This window comes from Eptatretus burgeri, chromosome 5 (assembly GCF_056783735.1).
Source record: "Eptatretus burgeri isolate ZD-2024b chromosome 5, Ebu_testis_v1, whole genome shotgun sequence".
Lineage (NCBI taxonomy): Eukaryota > Metazoa > Chordata > Myxini > Myxiniformes > Myxinidae > Eptatretus > Eptatretus burgeri.
The window spans coordinates 115,910,217-115,924,460 of NC_140965.1; the positions used below are offsets into that span (position 1 = coordinate 115,910,217).

The 14,244-nt window shown below is 42.7% G+C and overlaps 1 long non-coding RNA gene across 2 annotated transcripts in view; it reads right to left on the reverse strand.

The window, feature by feature from the left end:
* The window catches only part of LOC147027220 (uncharacterized), a 106,740-nt gene that overhangs the window by 54,130 nt on the left and 38,366 nt on the right, over positions 1 to 14,244 (reverse strand). Inside the window, exon 2 of one of the 2 annotated variants that reach the window (XR_015058735.1) lies at positions 113 to 159. The exons of the other annotated variant lie outside the window; for it this stretch is intronic. This is a non-coding gene — a long non-coding RNA (uncharacterized LOC147027220). The remainder of the gene's footprint in view (positions 1 to 112; positions 160 to 14,244) is intronic. 2 annotated transcript variants of the gene reach the window in all.

The window sequence follows — 14,244 nt, forward strand, 5'->3', positions numbered from 1 at the left end:
GATTACACAACAAAGAAACACACTGGTCCATTAATTATAGGAAGGACGAGCAGAGGACCCACCTAACAGGCGATCTTATTCCAAGCATGCAACACGTTCTTCTGACGCATACCTTCAATTGGGCGGTGTATAAGCAACTGACAGCTGCCACAATTGCTCCTGAAAATAAAATTAAAAAACGCGTCAAACAAACAAATGCACACCAGTCCGTGAATTATCGTAAGGATTCCTACCTCTAACTTCATGTTCCTTAACATCCACATCGCTATTCTAACTTGCATATCCCATTTAATTGTTTAGAGGGGAATTTAGCCAAGGTACCAGCACACAAATCCATAACTACAGTCATTACAGTCCCATGCATCTTCCATGTACATCAATATAAAACAGGAAATATTGTCATCCAATAGTTTTTATGACTGGTATTCGAAATTGTTACATCCAGCTTTGCCACCAAGTCCAGTCAGAGCGATTCATTTTCCTTTTCAATCAAATTTTCATCAATAAGTTGCTGCAAATAGTAATCACAATTGCTTCAGGACGCATTTTTGGAGCTTCTGAATTTTTCATTTTTTTTTAAGGTGACGACCTCCTGACACCTTGTTTATGTTTCATAATGAACCTGCAGTCTCAGCAGGTAATCAGAGGCTTTGTCAATCATATTGTGGAGACCACAGTAAGAGAGAGAATCAGAAGTCCACCACATTCCATTTCTTCCAAAATTCTCATATCCATTACTTATAGTGTGCTGTTAGCCAAGCAAATGCTCCAACTGGAGAGTTCAGAGAACAACTGACCATGAGCAGAAACAAGGACATGGACGCAGTCTGCAAGCAGCAAATTTGATTAGTTGTGATGACATAAAATTCTGTAATATTTTGTCCAAGTTCTGCCAAACAGAAAGGTTTTGAAAGTGCTAAAGAGGTGATTTGTGCTCCACAGTGTTGAAATAAAACAAACATTTTAAAGGTTCTAAAAAAAACAAAAATTCTGGAAGTTTACTGCCATTGATGAGGTGTCTTTTACACCACCTTATTTACCACATCGCATTAGTTGTTCGTGCCTGTTTTTTGTGTCCATTATAAAATCCTTGAAAATAGTGTTTCCCATTTGGAATGATTATTTATTTTGTTTGACTGCCAGGCAGACAGAGTAAAAACAATTAGCTCACTCCTCACTGCGCTGCACGATTAGGACGAATTCAGAGCCAAAGTTCTACGAAACAACAGGTTCGTTTTCCGATTCATGTTCCAATTTGCATTCAAAATACAACATTCAATTTAAATCAAGTTGTTCCTCGATCATGCACAGACGTTTGTAGATGGATAGATAGACAAAGTGAACCAATTGATTAACCCCACTTTCGCTGAACGTGTGTGGGGTAAATTGTTATGCGTTTGCAATACTGCTTGAAGTTACACCAGAAAGACATTCGGTCGATGTTTTGAAGTGCAAGTGGGTAAGCAGGCTTGAGTCATTCCTGCATGGAGTAAACAGTGGACCGTACACTGGTTCTTCTCAGTGTGAACAAAAATTATGAAATTCCGAATAAAAAGCTGCAATGCTGGCAAATCTAGAGCTGAGGCCAACAGCCAAGCTAAGCAAATTCCTCAGAATCTAATTGCCTTCTTCAACTGGGGAAGGATTCCTTTTGGGAGGCTCAGATCAGAATATTGGGCTTGGGGTGGTGGTCACTCAGCAGGAGGAATTTGGCCAATGGGGTCATCAAGCTCCCTGGGTGCTTCAAACCAGTATGGACAAAAGACAAGCTGAGGGAGTTTTTCAAGCCATGTGCTGAGCATGGACAGGGCCAAAGTTTTGAAAGATGTTTGCCGGCTACAAAAATGCACCAAACAGGGTGGGGTGATGTTTTTAAGGACCAAGTTGTTAAAGCTTCACATGGAATCTTTTTGAAGAAAGCCATTTCAGGGCACATCTATTTGAACACGTGATATCAACTCAACAGCATTATGACAGACGTTTTCATCACAATGTGGTTTGTCTGAAAATATAACATTAATTATAGGGATGGCTAAATATTGGATAGTTAAATAATTGGGATGTTATTTATGACTGTGTTTAGTCATTGTCTGACCAAAGCAAACAGGGAGAGAATGGAAGGGCAAGGTCACACACACACACACACACACACACACACACACACACACACACACACACACACACACACACACACACACACACACACACACACACACACACACACACACACACACTTAAACATCAGTGTACTTCAATATGAATTACAAGTACATAAGTAGGCAATGGACCAATAACAATACTATATATGGGATTTGAACCTGGATCTTGAACATCAGCAGTAATCAGTGGAGACGGGTTCGACTGCTAAACATATTAATCCAACAGGTTGTTAATCGAAATAAATCAGACAGATATGTACACCTCCAAAGTATATTTTATAGAGGGAAATTAAAATAATAATATTGGAGTATTTTCAAAACGTGCTGAGATTTTGCAGAATATAAATGAGCCAGATAATAAAATGGATAAAACGACTTGAACTCATAATATCCTGTAATATTATGTGTGGACCGAAAATGGAAGAATTCACTAATGTTTTAGAAATTTGCAAATAACGACTGATCAGGTCATGCTCCAGGTCAATATTTCGGTGTAAATCAGTTGGAGCTCCACCGATGAAGACCATTCAACATGGGTAAGCTGAGGAGTTTGAGAAATTTTAAAATGGGAATGATTGTGGAATGGGTAGAGCTCCATGAATCTTGAGGCCAAACGATATTTTAATTTCCCAAAACATAAAATACCCGTCACTTTGCTGATGGATTTAATCAAAAGACAACATGTTGTACTTCACAAACATTCTGCTCTATTCACTCTACTATTTGCCCAAAGTCATCTTACATCTGCTTGGAAGTCAGCTTAGTGTCAGTCTCTGTCCGACGGCAATACATTCGGTCGTTACTTATCCAATCGAGGCGGACTAAGGGTCACGCGACACAGGTTGTGGCGACTTAATTTGCCCCCTCCCCAAGGGGGCTTTCCACCTTAGACAAACTCCATTTTAAGGTGTATAAATGTGGTGGAATATAAAAATATTCCAGCCAAAAAATTATTTAGTCAATTCTGTCCAACGTATGATTATCTGTTAAACAGTGGCTGCTGTTGAGTAAAACTAAACTGAAAGAAATTTGGAGGAAACCCGACGTCCTTGAAGCATTCGATGCTTCTCACATCGATCAAAGACTAATGGATACGAGCTGTCTTGACTTGCCTGGTTTCTCGGTATGCCACGAGCTAGGCCGCACTGATCTTTAGCTAATCGAGATGTATCAAGTAGTTTATGCTAACATGTATAGGGGGCACTGTGGAGCCAAACAGAGGAGACAAATGACCAGTTCCTGTTTCAGACCTGTGCTGAGACTGTTGGTGGAATAAACATATTGTTGTGTTCAGGCCGATTAACACGAGCCTGGACGGAGAGCTAAACGGTTTTTAACACGGAGAAGAACAGCCCAAATTATTGGCGGTTACGACACGCGCAGAATGATGAAAGTAGGGAAGGCACGTTACCAGAATGGAGGCACCTGGGTTTATCCTCAAACCCCCAACGAAATTCGACAATAACGATTTAATAAACACAAATCAAAAGGGTGATAATGAAAATAAGTCAAAGCGGCAGGTAATAAAAAGTGAGGTAAATTAAATCCTAATTTGAGATGTCTCCATTTAGTCACAAAACAGACAAGGGGAAAGATTAAATAAAAGTAAATTCCCCCTTTTATCTCAGCACTCAGCTTAGTGTCCAGAGATGTCCTTTTGGAGCCTGGTGTTCATCAGACCACGTAGCCACCGCGCAGGTAGATGTACCAAAATGGCACCAAGTCGCTCTCCGCAGCCACGTACGACACGTAATTCGTGCAGACGGTCTTCAACACCAGAAGCCCACCAACTGCCGTACAGTTTCTGTTCCTTCACACACTCTAAATGGCGCCGCCTTTCTCCTTGATCACACAATAAGGACAATGCCGAGGCTGCCGAGATAACGAGAATCGGGCAGCTTTCCCGTCGTGCTGAGAGGAGACCAGAGGACCCGACTGTTCTCTTCCAACTATCCTCCTTCTCTCGAGAACCTTCTCCTCTCTGACATCACCCTGACCAATCATCAACCCCCTGGGGCATAGCTTGCCAGTTATGTTTCCTGCGAGGTGGGATTTAGCCTGCCAGATATTGTTGTTTTTGTGAAACGTGGTTCTTTATGGCCGGCCTTGTAAATGTAAAAAAAACGTAGGAAAAGGTCATGGGGGGCAATCACATGCTGGGAGAAACTCGCCTTAGACCCAACTTAGTTATCCCAACCTCCCCCCCACCCCACCCCCCCCCACCCATGTGGTGACACGTAAAAATCTGAAGCTCACAGTTTTCCCGACTTAATTTACATCGAGATATCTCCTACTCGTCCATGGACCATGCTATACTATACAATCTTCCCTTCACTAGGAGATTCCTCCATCTACCCCTACCAATGTAACTCAGTGCCCCCCTCCCCCAGAACCGTAGCTCCTGCAAGGTTCAATGCGGGCATTACCGTTCCAGCGTTATCACTTACCGACTCACACCTAATTAACCTATGAAATAAATTAGGAGGGGCTGTGGGAAGCAAGCCATAACAAACTTAACTGTTCTCCTTAACGTTATACACCCCTTAAACATGACGATTCAAATATTTACAAAACTCTTGGTTCCTCGCTCCTATGTCTTGGGGCGGGTAGAAAATGTCAGAAAGTACACAAAAACCTACCATAACAGACAAAATCTTCACCACAAACTTCGTAACGTTTGTATAACCCCCTTCTAAAGACTGTGTTCCCCGGTGGATGCCACAATACCCAATGTTACCTGCGGAGCCATCCAAATTTACCTAATCCAAATTTCTGCGGACCCTGCCCTTTTGGTATAGGTTGGTGACATGGATCGGGTGGACATAAACCCAATAATCAATTTTCATTCCAACCTTGCAAGATCATGGCTTAAATGTTATTACGCACATGTGTGATCCTCAATTAGGCAGCGGGGAGGTACTGTACAACCAAGATGATGGGGGCGCTTCAGGGTGTGGTGCCAGCAGTCCAAAATCAAGTCACCCGACTTACAACTTATTCGCCACCCCCGTCAACTATTCATTCCCTGACAAACAAACAGCTCCTTTGCTGAATGTCCCATGGGGGAGGATATCCGCAACATCCAGGCTCGGCCTCTTCCTTGGTCACCAAGGGTCTCCCTGCCGTTGGTCGCCCAACCACATCTCCCTTCCGACAGGTCCCCATTTCCAGGCACCACCGGCTGCCAGGGGCAAATTACCTCGGGTGGCGGGGGGGGAGTGGGGGGGGAGGCTCAGTCACCACTCCTCCAGAGCTTGATCCATTCCTGTGAACCCACACACCTCCCCCACCAACAAACTCTAGCATGTCATTCCCTCCCCCACTGCCATTCAATTCTCAAACATTGCAATGCAAAAATGGTGATTATGTTCCTACACTGTCATGGCCTGCACACATGTTATAAACCACATTCATTCTCCAAAAACAACTCAATTCTTGACACATTACAGACACCAACACAACAGGACAATTCTGCTTTCCAAAGCGATCCACTTACCGATCATTGGGTCACTCTTGCCTGCTCCCATCCTCATTACCCATGTCCAAATTTCTAAGCAAAACTGAACACTTGAGACAGTTAGCATCAAGGTACCTTACCTAAAGTGCAGATCGATGCAGGTAAGTCAGGTCCAAGAGTGTCATCCTAGTTTCTCCTAGTTTCCCCCACACCCTTCCAATCCACTCAGTAGCCTCCCGACCCAGGTAGAGACTCAATCTATCCCCGTGGACTATCTGTGGAAAGGTATGCGGGCCCATCTGAATTTTGAGGATGACATCAGTCACCTGCTGAAGCACCACCCCAGGGCCCTTCTAGGGTGAGGTGAGTATTGGACACACAACTTTCCTCCTCAGGGGCCAGTAGAACCAAATAAGGTCTCCGGGAAGGAAACAGGGTGAGTGTGCTTGGGTATCATACCTCAATTTCATATGCGAGGAAGCCAAGCCAATTTGCTTCCTCACAAACTCGTGAGCCTTTCCATGCTCTTCCTAAAAATCCTCAAATTATTGACATAACTTTCCACAGATGTTCCAGCTAGTTCCTCTGGTGATGGTCCCATCCACAAATCTATGGGGACGTGCATTTCCCGACCGAACATCAACAAGGCGGGGGTGCACCGAGTGGTCGCATGCTGTGCGGTCTGGTAGGCCATCAATACAAACGGAAGATGCTCGTTCCAATCCTGCTGGTACTCGGAGGTGAAGAGAGCCAACTGAGTCAACAGGATGTGGTTGAACCTCTCCACCATCCCATCCAATTGGAGCCTAAGAGGGGTTGTTCGGGTTTTACTAATTTGAAGGAGCACGCACACCGACCACAGGAGCTCGGACTCAAAGTTCTGGCCATGGTCAGTGTGCAGCTCCATGGGCACGCCAAATCAGGAGAAGAACCTTTTCCCTACTACACAGTTTTCCCTACTTAATTTACATCGAGATGTCTCCTACTCATCCATGGACCATGCTGTACTATGCAATCCTATCTTCACGATGGGATTCCTCCATCTACCCTGACAAACATAACAATATTGTTCGTACTTCAGAATCTTCAGCTTGTGTTGAGGACAATGGCATTTCAAGTGTCCCTAATAACCACAGCTGGCATAGGTATAATTCCTATACTGGCACTGGCAAGCTTGTTGATTACCACCACAATGCCAACATGTTATTCCCCTATACTATGTGCCCTAGTGAAGGAATCATCTTTACCACCTGCAGAGTGAAGGAATCATCTCACCAGTCGAGTACTCCGACTGGGCAGCACCTATCCTCCCATCACTTAAAAGCAGATGGAAGAGTACACATTTGTGGGGACTACAAAACGATGATTTACTGTTATTTGAAGATGGATGGCTACCCTTTGCCGAAAGCAAAGTGGATCTGTTAACCACTCTCAGTGGTGGTCAGACATTCACGAAGCTCGACATGATCAATGCCAATACTCAAATGGAATTCCATACCTTATACGTGCATCAACACTCAGAGGACTCTGTGTGTACAACAGATGCCCATTTGGAAGATGCTCTGCTACTCCAATTATCCAACTCGAGATGGAGACATTGTTGAAAAACTGTACCAGGCACAGTAGTGTTTCAGGATGACATACTTGTAACTGACAACCTGAATGACGTCGTCAATCATTTGCATATCATTTTAAGGAAAGGCATTGCCTGGGAATGAAAATCTGCTCAAACAAAAGCATCTATAGGCGCTAAAACAATGTTGTCCTCCTTGCCGTTACTTGTCAATTATGACCTGTCCAGGGAATTTATTATGGGTGTGGGTTGTTGCAATCCAACGAAATTGAAAATGTCCAACCAGGTGCATTTGCATCCCAAACCCAATCTGAAACTGAACGTCACGATGCCCAAGTTGAATGAGAGGCATTAGCATGTGTCTGGGGCACCTCGAAGATGCAACAATATGATTTTGGAAAGTATTTTACAATTGAGACAGACCACAAACCTTATTGGGTCTTTTGGGAGAAACCAGAGCCATTCTTCCCACATCATCAGATCATGTTCATCACAATTAATTACTTAATTATTGCGGTAAAATGTGCCGATCGCGGCATGGGTCCCTCACTCAATCGCGGTCTGGCATGGAGGAATACACAACCCCGCATGTCCCTCTCACCTCACAGCTCACAGCTCCAGGAACCCCTATACTACATCGCAGACTCAGTTGCTTTCGATATCACGCTACACGGACTGTCATCACGTGCTATCGCATGATTTAGTTTGGTATCGCGTGATATTAGTGACAGCAAATGGTTAAAAAAAAGGAAGAACCTGTGGGGTTTTTGTAAAATCAGGCAAATGAAAGATTGTAAAATGTTATTAAAAGCTTTTAAAGTAAAAAAAAAATTAATTCAATTATGAGGAATGCTGGTTCAATTGGGAGGTAATGAGAAATGAACGAAATAAAAAATGAACCAAAGAAAGAAATAAAAGGCAGAAAGAGTTCGTGATTTTTTTTGTTTCCAAGCAAAAATATTATTTATTTATTTGTTTGTTTGTTTGTTTGTTTGTTTGTTTATTTTTGTTTTGAAGCAACGATGGGGAAATAAGATAAAGCTGAGGAACGTGAAAGAAAACACTTGGGATAAAACAGAAAGAGGAACATGTCTTGAAAGGTTTTCGCCGGTCTTCATAGAGTTCCCCGACTCTCCCGAAGAGACCAGGCAATCCTCTACAGGCTCAGACTCAGACATTGTGGTCCAGACTCCTATTTAGATTACATATGAAAGGGTGTCACCCTTTGGAGTTCTGCTGGTGGTGAAAGGTTCCAGAAGATTTGGATCACATTTTCACACGATGTCCTCTGTGCAGGGGGACCCAGATCACACCTCCTCCATTCTGCCCGAGAGTTGGGGATCGGCTGGTCGGGTGTACCAGACGCACAGTGCCGATTGAGCCAGAAACACCATCGATTCTGCAAATCGTTGTTGAAATTTATTAAATATTATTAAATAAATCCAAAAATATAAAGTCCCCTGGTGCTTGTCTGCTGCAGCCGAAGTGTTTCGGTGCGTGGTGTATATAGAGCCTCACGGCTCTGTAAACACCATTATTGATAATAATCTCCAACGCCCTCAATCGTCATCATAAAAAGGAAGTACAATTTTAAGTGTTTTTCATTTTTACTAGTTTAGGCAAAAAAGTTGATAAGTTTTAGTCGGTTCCCCGAGCCATATTTTTCCCATAAGGTGTTAACTTTTCGCATGGAGGTTTTACCCATCGCGGGTTTTTTCAAGAACGCAACCCCAGCAAATGGGGAGGGTCTGCTTTACATTCATTAAGGAATTAACTAAACTATACTAAAAGCGCTGTCACACCTTGATGATTGAGCCAGCAATGGCAACGTATAAAAATGTATGTAAAACGTTGGCGTACTCTGAAATTTTGATGTTTTTTAAAAAAAAGTTTTGGTCGTATTCATAACGTGTTGGTCGTATGCATAACATATTAGTAACGGGCACAGAACGTTTCGTTGTCTTATAGATAACTTATACCAACGAATGCTTAGCCTGTTGTCGGCGTTCACAACCTATGCCCAACGATAGTTTAACTTAGGCATAGCGCGCTGCATGTATCGCCGACGAACTCGTGGCGTAGCCTGTTAAAAACCTGCCGCACGCCAATTTAAATCATAATCGCCTGAAAATTGGAAGTGTCAACCACCCAGTCACATCTTGACGATTTAGCCAGCATATGCCAACCTATGAAAAAAAGTGTCTAAAATGCTGGCACACGTCAAATACGGTATGGGTAAGTTGTGTATACGTTAGGAGCACGCTGAAAAACGATGAAGTGCGCTGTCATATTTCGTGGTACGTTTAGTACGTCGTGAAATTTCAAGCATGCTGAAAATTTTATGACCTACTCGCCGTATGGCTCACACGTTCCGCAACGCTGGGAATAAGTTGTAGGCACGATATGCGATCGTTGATACACGTCGACACAAGTTCCTTGTAAGTTACTCATAAGTCAAAACACGTCGAGGTAATGTTTAGCATACCCAAAACTTATTTTCTCCGTCAAGGCACATTTTCTTTTTTTCTCCTTGGCTCCGTGAAGGCACGTGACGAAATATCTGAAGTTGTTGTTGTTGTTGTTGTTGTTGTTTTTTTTAGTCCATCACGAATTTTAAAATATATTCGGAGATTTGCTTTTAAGTTTCGACGTCGACGCGACAATATACTCAAACAGAAAATATTCACAGAGGAGGAACTAAGAATAAGACATGAGCAAACTGAAGAGGCAATCGGACGTGACGTAACGGCAAGTGAGGAAATATCGGAAGTTTTTGTTTTTTTTTAACGCTGCCAATACACCATTATACGGTAGCTGTAAATTAGAAACACGTTCAGTAAGTTCTGTGGTCGTCCGGAAGACGTCAATCAAATACGTCTACATACGTCAATATGCATTGGAGGTACGTTACACATAGGTTCAAAGCACGCTACTCATAGGTTAGAAATAAGTTTTGGGTACGCTAAGCATTACCTCGACGTGTTTCGAATAATGAGAAACTTACAAGTAACGTGCCTCGACGTGTGTCAACGATCGCATAACGTTCCTCGACGTGTGTCAACGATCGTGTAACGTGCCTACAACATGTTACTCATAGGTTATAAATAAGTTTCGGGTACGCTAATCATTACCTCGACGTGTTTCGACTTATGAGTAACTTACAAGTAACGTGTGTCGACGTGTGTCAACGATCGCATAACGTGCCTCCAACTTATGGCCAGCGTATGCGGAACGTGTGAGTCATACATTGGCATATGTCGTAAAATTTCAAGAATGCTAAAATTTGAGGACAACCACAAAGTACAACGATGAAAGCCGGCGTACTACGACGTATGGCAGTGTTTTTCAGCGTGCTCTTAATGTTATCAAAACTTACCCATAACGTATTTGACGTGTGCCAGCGTTTTAGACAAATTTTTCGTAAGTCGGCATACGCTGGCTAAATCGTCAAGGTGTGAAGGCGCCTTAAGCATTGTAAACCCCAAGTAGTCCTTTCCCCAAGAATAGTAACGCACAGCCGTCTTCCTCCATCTTCCCTTCCCATCCCCTCATGCCATCTTCCCTTCTCCTACCCTCCACACACTGCCTTTCCTTCCCACACCATCCTCACTCCCCCACTACTCCTCGTTCCCCCCTCCTCCCCTCACTCCCCACTGCTCTGCTCATCCCTCTCACTCTCCCCTCCTCTCTTTCCACTCCCCTCTTGTTCTCTCTCCCGTCCCACTTCCCCTCTCTCCCCTCCCTCCTCTCTATCTCCCTTCACCCCTCCTCCTTTCTCTCCCCTCCCCACTCTCTCTTCTCTCTTTTACCTTTCTTTCTCGCCCCCCTCTCTCTCCCTCCTCACTCTCTTCCCTCCACTCCTCTCTTAGTATTCCCATCAGCGAAGTGACAGGTGGTATTTGCTCGTAGTGTAATAATTGAGAATGACCAACAAGGGGATGAACGAACAGCAAAAGGAAAGAGTGAGAGAGGGATTGCAATAAATTTCAAGACTCTATATTGGAAGCTGTGAATTAGAGGAGAAGAGCTTGAAGCAAAGCTCCTCAGAAAATGGGGACACGTTGAGGTCCAGCATCACACTGTTGGGTTGAGAATAAAACAACTCAGAGCATACTCTGACATTAGATACTCATATCCAACCAGTGAGGTATCATTAGTTGCTAAAAAAATTTATACAACAGTGAGAATCCAACAAAAAGACACTACTATCTATTATTATTATTATTATTATTATTATTTTTATTATTATCGCTTTTAGCTTCATTTATTTCATCCATTAAATGAAGCTATAATTGCACAATGTTAATCGATTGACGAATAGGATTATAAGATGAAATAAAGAAATAAAATTTTGCACTGCTGATGTTCATCTCAGTGTGTGGGCAGTATCCCACTTTGTAAAGACAGAACTGACAAAGAACAGAATACAGCAATTCTTTGCTTGGACTCAGGAATGCAGGCAGGATGAGCAATGGTGTAAGATGAGAAAAATCGCTGAGAACCAATTCCACCCTCTCCTTTCCCCCCCCCCCCATCCAACTCCCTACTGTGTCTGACTGACCACCCTTCTGAATAGCACGAACCACACAAGGACATACATCGGGGTTAGTCATGCAACCTAATAACCTGGAACATTTCAACATTTGAGCTTGTGTGAACGGTCCTTTCACTTATTTAACACCTGCAAAGCAGGTATGGAGGGCATAATCAGAAATATATGGAAACCAACAAGCACCTTTTCAATGAAAGTTAGAGACTTCCACTTTTTAATGGTGTGTGTGTGTGTGTGTGTGTGTGTGTGTGTGTGTGTGTGTGTGTGTGTGTGTGTGTGTGTGTGTGTGTGTGTGTGTGTGTGTGTGTGTGTGTGGGGGGGGGGGAGCGTGTGTGTGCGCCTGTGTGTGTGTGTGCACCATTTTTTTGCAGTCATTATTTTCATGAAAGGCTCCAAATCAGCAACAGAAGGTCAGGGCTCTATCCCTGCACATCCTGTTTGCCAAGCTGTTGTTGTTTTGTCTTTGTGCCTGGCTGGCCAACAACCTCCATGTGTGTAACTCTTACAAGAGCTTGTAACTCTTGATATAGAAACTGCTCTACCTGTGGAGGCTGGCATGCCTCAAATCAGTATCTTGGGCCCAGTTCTCTTATTGGTTTTCCTTAATGATCTGTTTTCCTTGAAAAAAAATTTTCATTCATGACTTTTTCCTTGGAAAAAAAATTCTGTTTTTTTACATTTTTCAGATTCTTTAACATTACGCTTGAAGTTTCCCATTGGTGTAACAGAGTGGAAGCAGATGCATTTTTTTTGCAACAGACTTAAAAAATATCAAGACCTGTGTAATACCTGGAACCTTCAATGCAGGTAAGTCCCACATCCTCACAGTTTGTCTGCACAAGAACCCTCAGCCAATCCCACCTTTGGGAGCTCAGTCGTTTTAAGTCAATCTACGACCTTTTTTGGGTTGACGATGGTTCCAAGCAGGTTATTAAGCCAGACGCAAACTGGAAATTACACACTAAGCAAAGTGCTTCGTTGATCTTGGAGAACTTCTCATGGCATATAAAGTATTTTTTGAAGCACAATGGAGTATTCTTCTCCATTATTGTCTGGTGCACCTGCATCACACATCTTTCTCCTGGTAATGGTTCAAGGAAAATGGATAATAAAATCTATCTAAGTCTCTGAAAAACATCGGCACCATCCATCCAGAGGCTTTCACACAAGGCCGACTTCTTTCTCTGTGGAGGTTAATGGTCTTTCCATTTTCTATATTCTTGTCCTTGGGGGTCATCTGCATCCCCACTTTCCTTAAATTAAAATGTAATTTTAAAAGTAATGAAAAATTCCATTCCCGTTTTCTTCCTACACTCTCTCCTGGCAAATTATACTTCCATAAAAATTATTCCCATTGGATCTAGGAACATGCCACGATTCTCATGAGACTCTTCTTGTTTGTCTTGGCAGTTAGCATATCTCGATCAATGGCCTGTTGGTTTCATCCATTCCCCTGTCGATTAATTGATGCAGATCAACACTAGCCTTCACCAGCAAGACGAGTTCTTCATTCTAGTATATGTGTGATAAACACGAAGAGATTTGTTTTCTCTGATTATAGAAAATAAGGGTGTCAGGAATGAAAATATTAATTTTATGACAAAAATATTATTTTTATGAGCTTTCAAAAATGAGAGTATGATGAAATGAATAAATATTATAATAAGCTTCGAGAGAAACTTTGAGCCTATCTACATCAGTGTGCTGCTGTCTACACTCCCTTCTGTTGTCTGATAAGGATAATGGCAACATCCTATGTTTTGCCAGTGATGGTTTTGAACTTTCCACAACTTAATTTAGTTTGGGCTTGAAGGAAAAATCAGTGTTTTTTTTGCCTGCTGAATGCTGCCATCTTGCTACTCCAAACCTATTGCTTATGTCATCATTGTTGTCATCTCGTTATTGTTGTTCCAGATGTATAGTTGTCATTCTGTGATGTACATCTGGAAAAACCAATGCCCATGTGGCTATTTTTTCCTGCGACATGTAGCAGGTCGACAAGAGCTCGGGGTTGTTGTTGTCGTTTCTTCTGTTGTTGTTGGGTTTCTTGTTTGGGTCGATTTTTGAAATGTACACCCATTGGTTGGACAGCTGCCGGACTACACCCACATCCACATCGGTCGCTTGACTACAACCACCACCGCACCCAGACGAAATGATATTGCCACCATCTTGTTTTTTTGTGGGCCTAACACATTAAATTAGGCCTCTGCTGATTATGCACTGCCCGGGTTTGTTGCCTCAGATCTCCATTGGCTTTGTTTGGGTCGAGTGTTAATCACGCTGAGGGACGCCGAAAAATCAAATCATATGTCGAATAAAAAATATTAGTGAGGTTTAATCAAGCCCTTGTGCACCTCCATAAAACAATAGCTTTGAACACCCCCATATTGGGGTTAAACATCTGTGACCATGTGACGAATCTGCTTGTTCTGATAAGATTCAGGCAGAGGTAAAGGTTGACATGGATGAGAAGTGTCAAGTTAATCTTTTAAGAGCACAT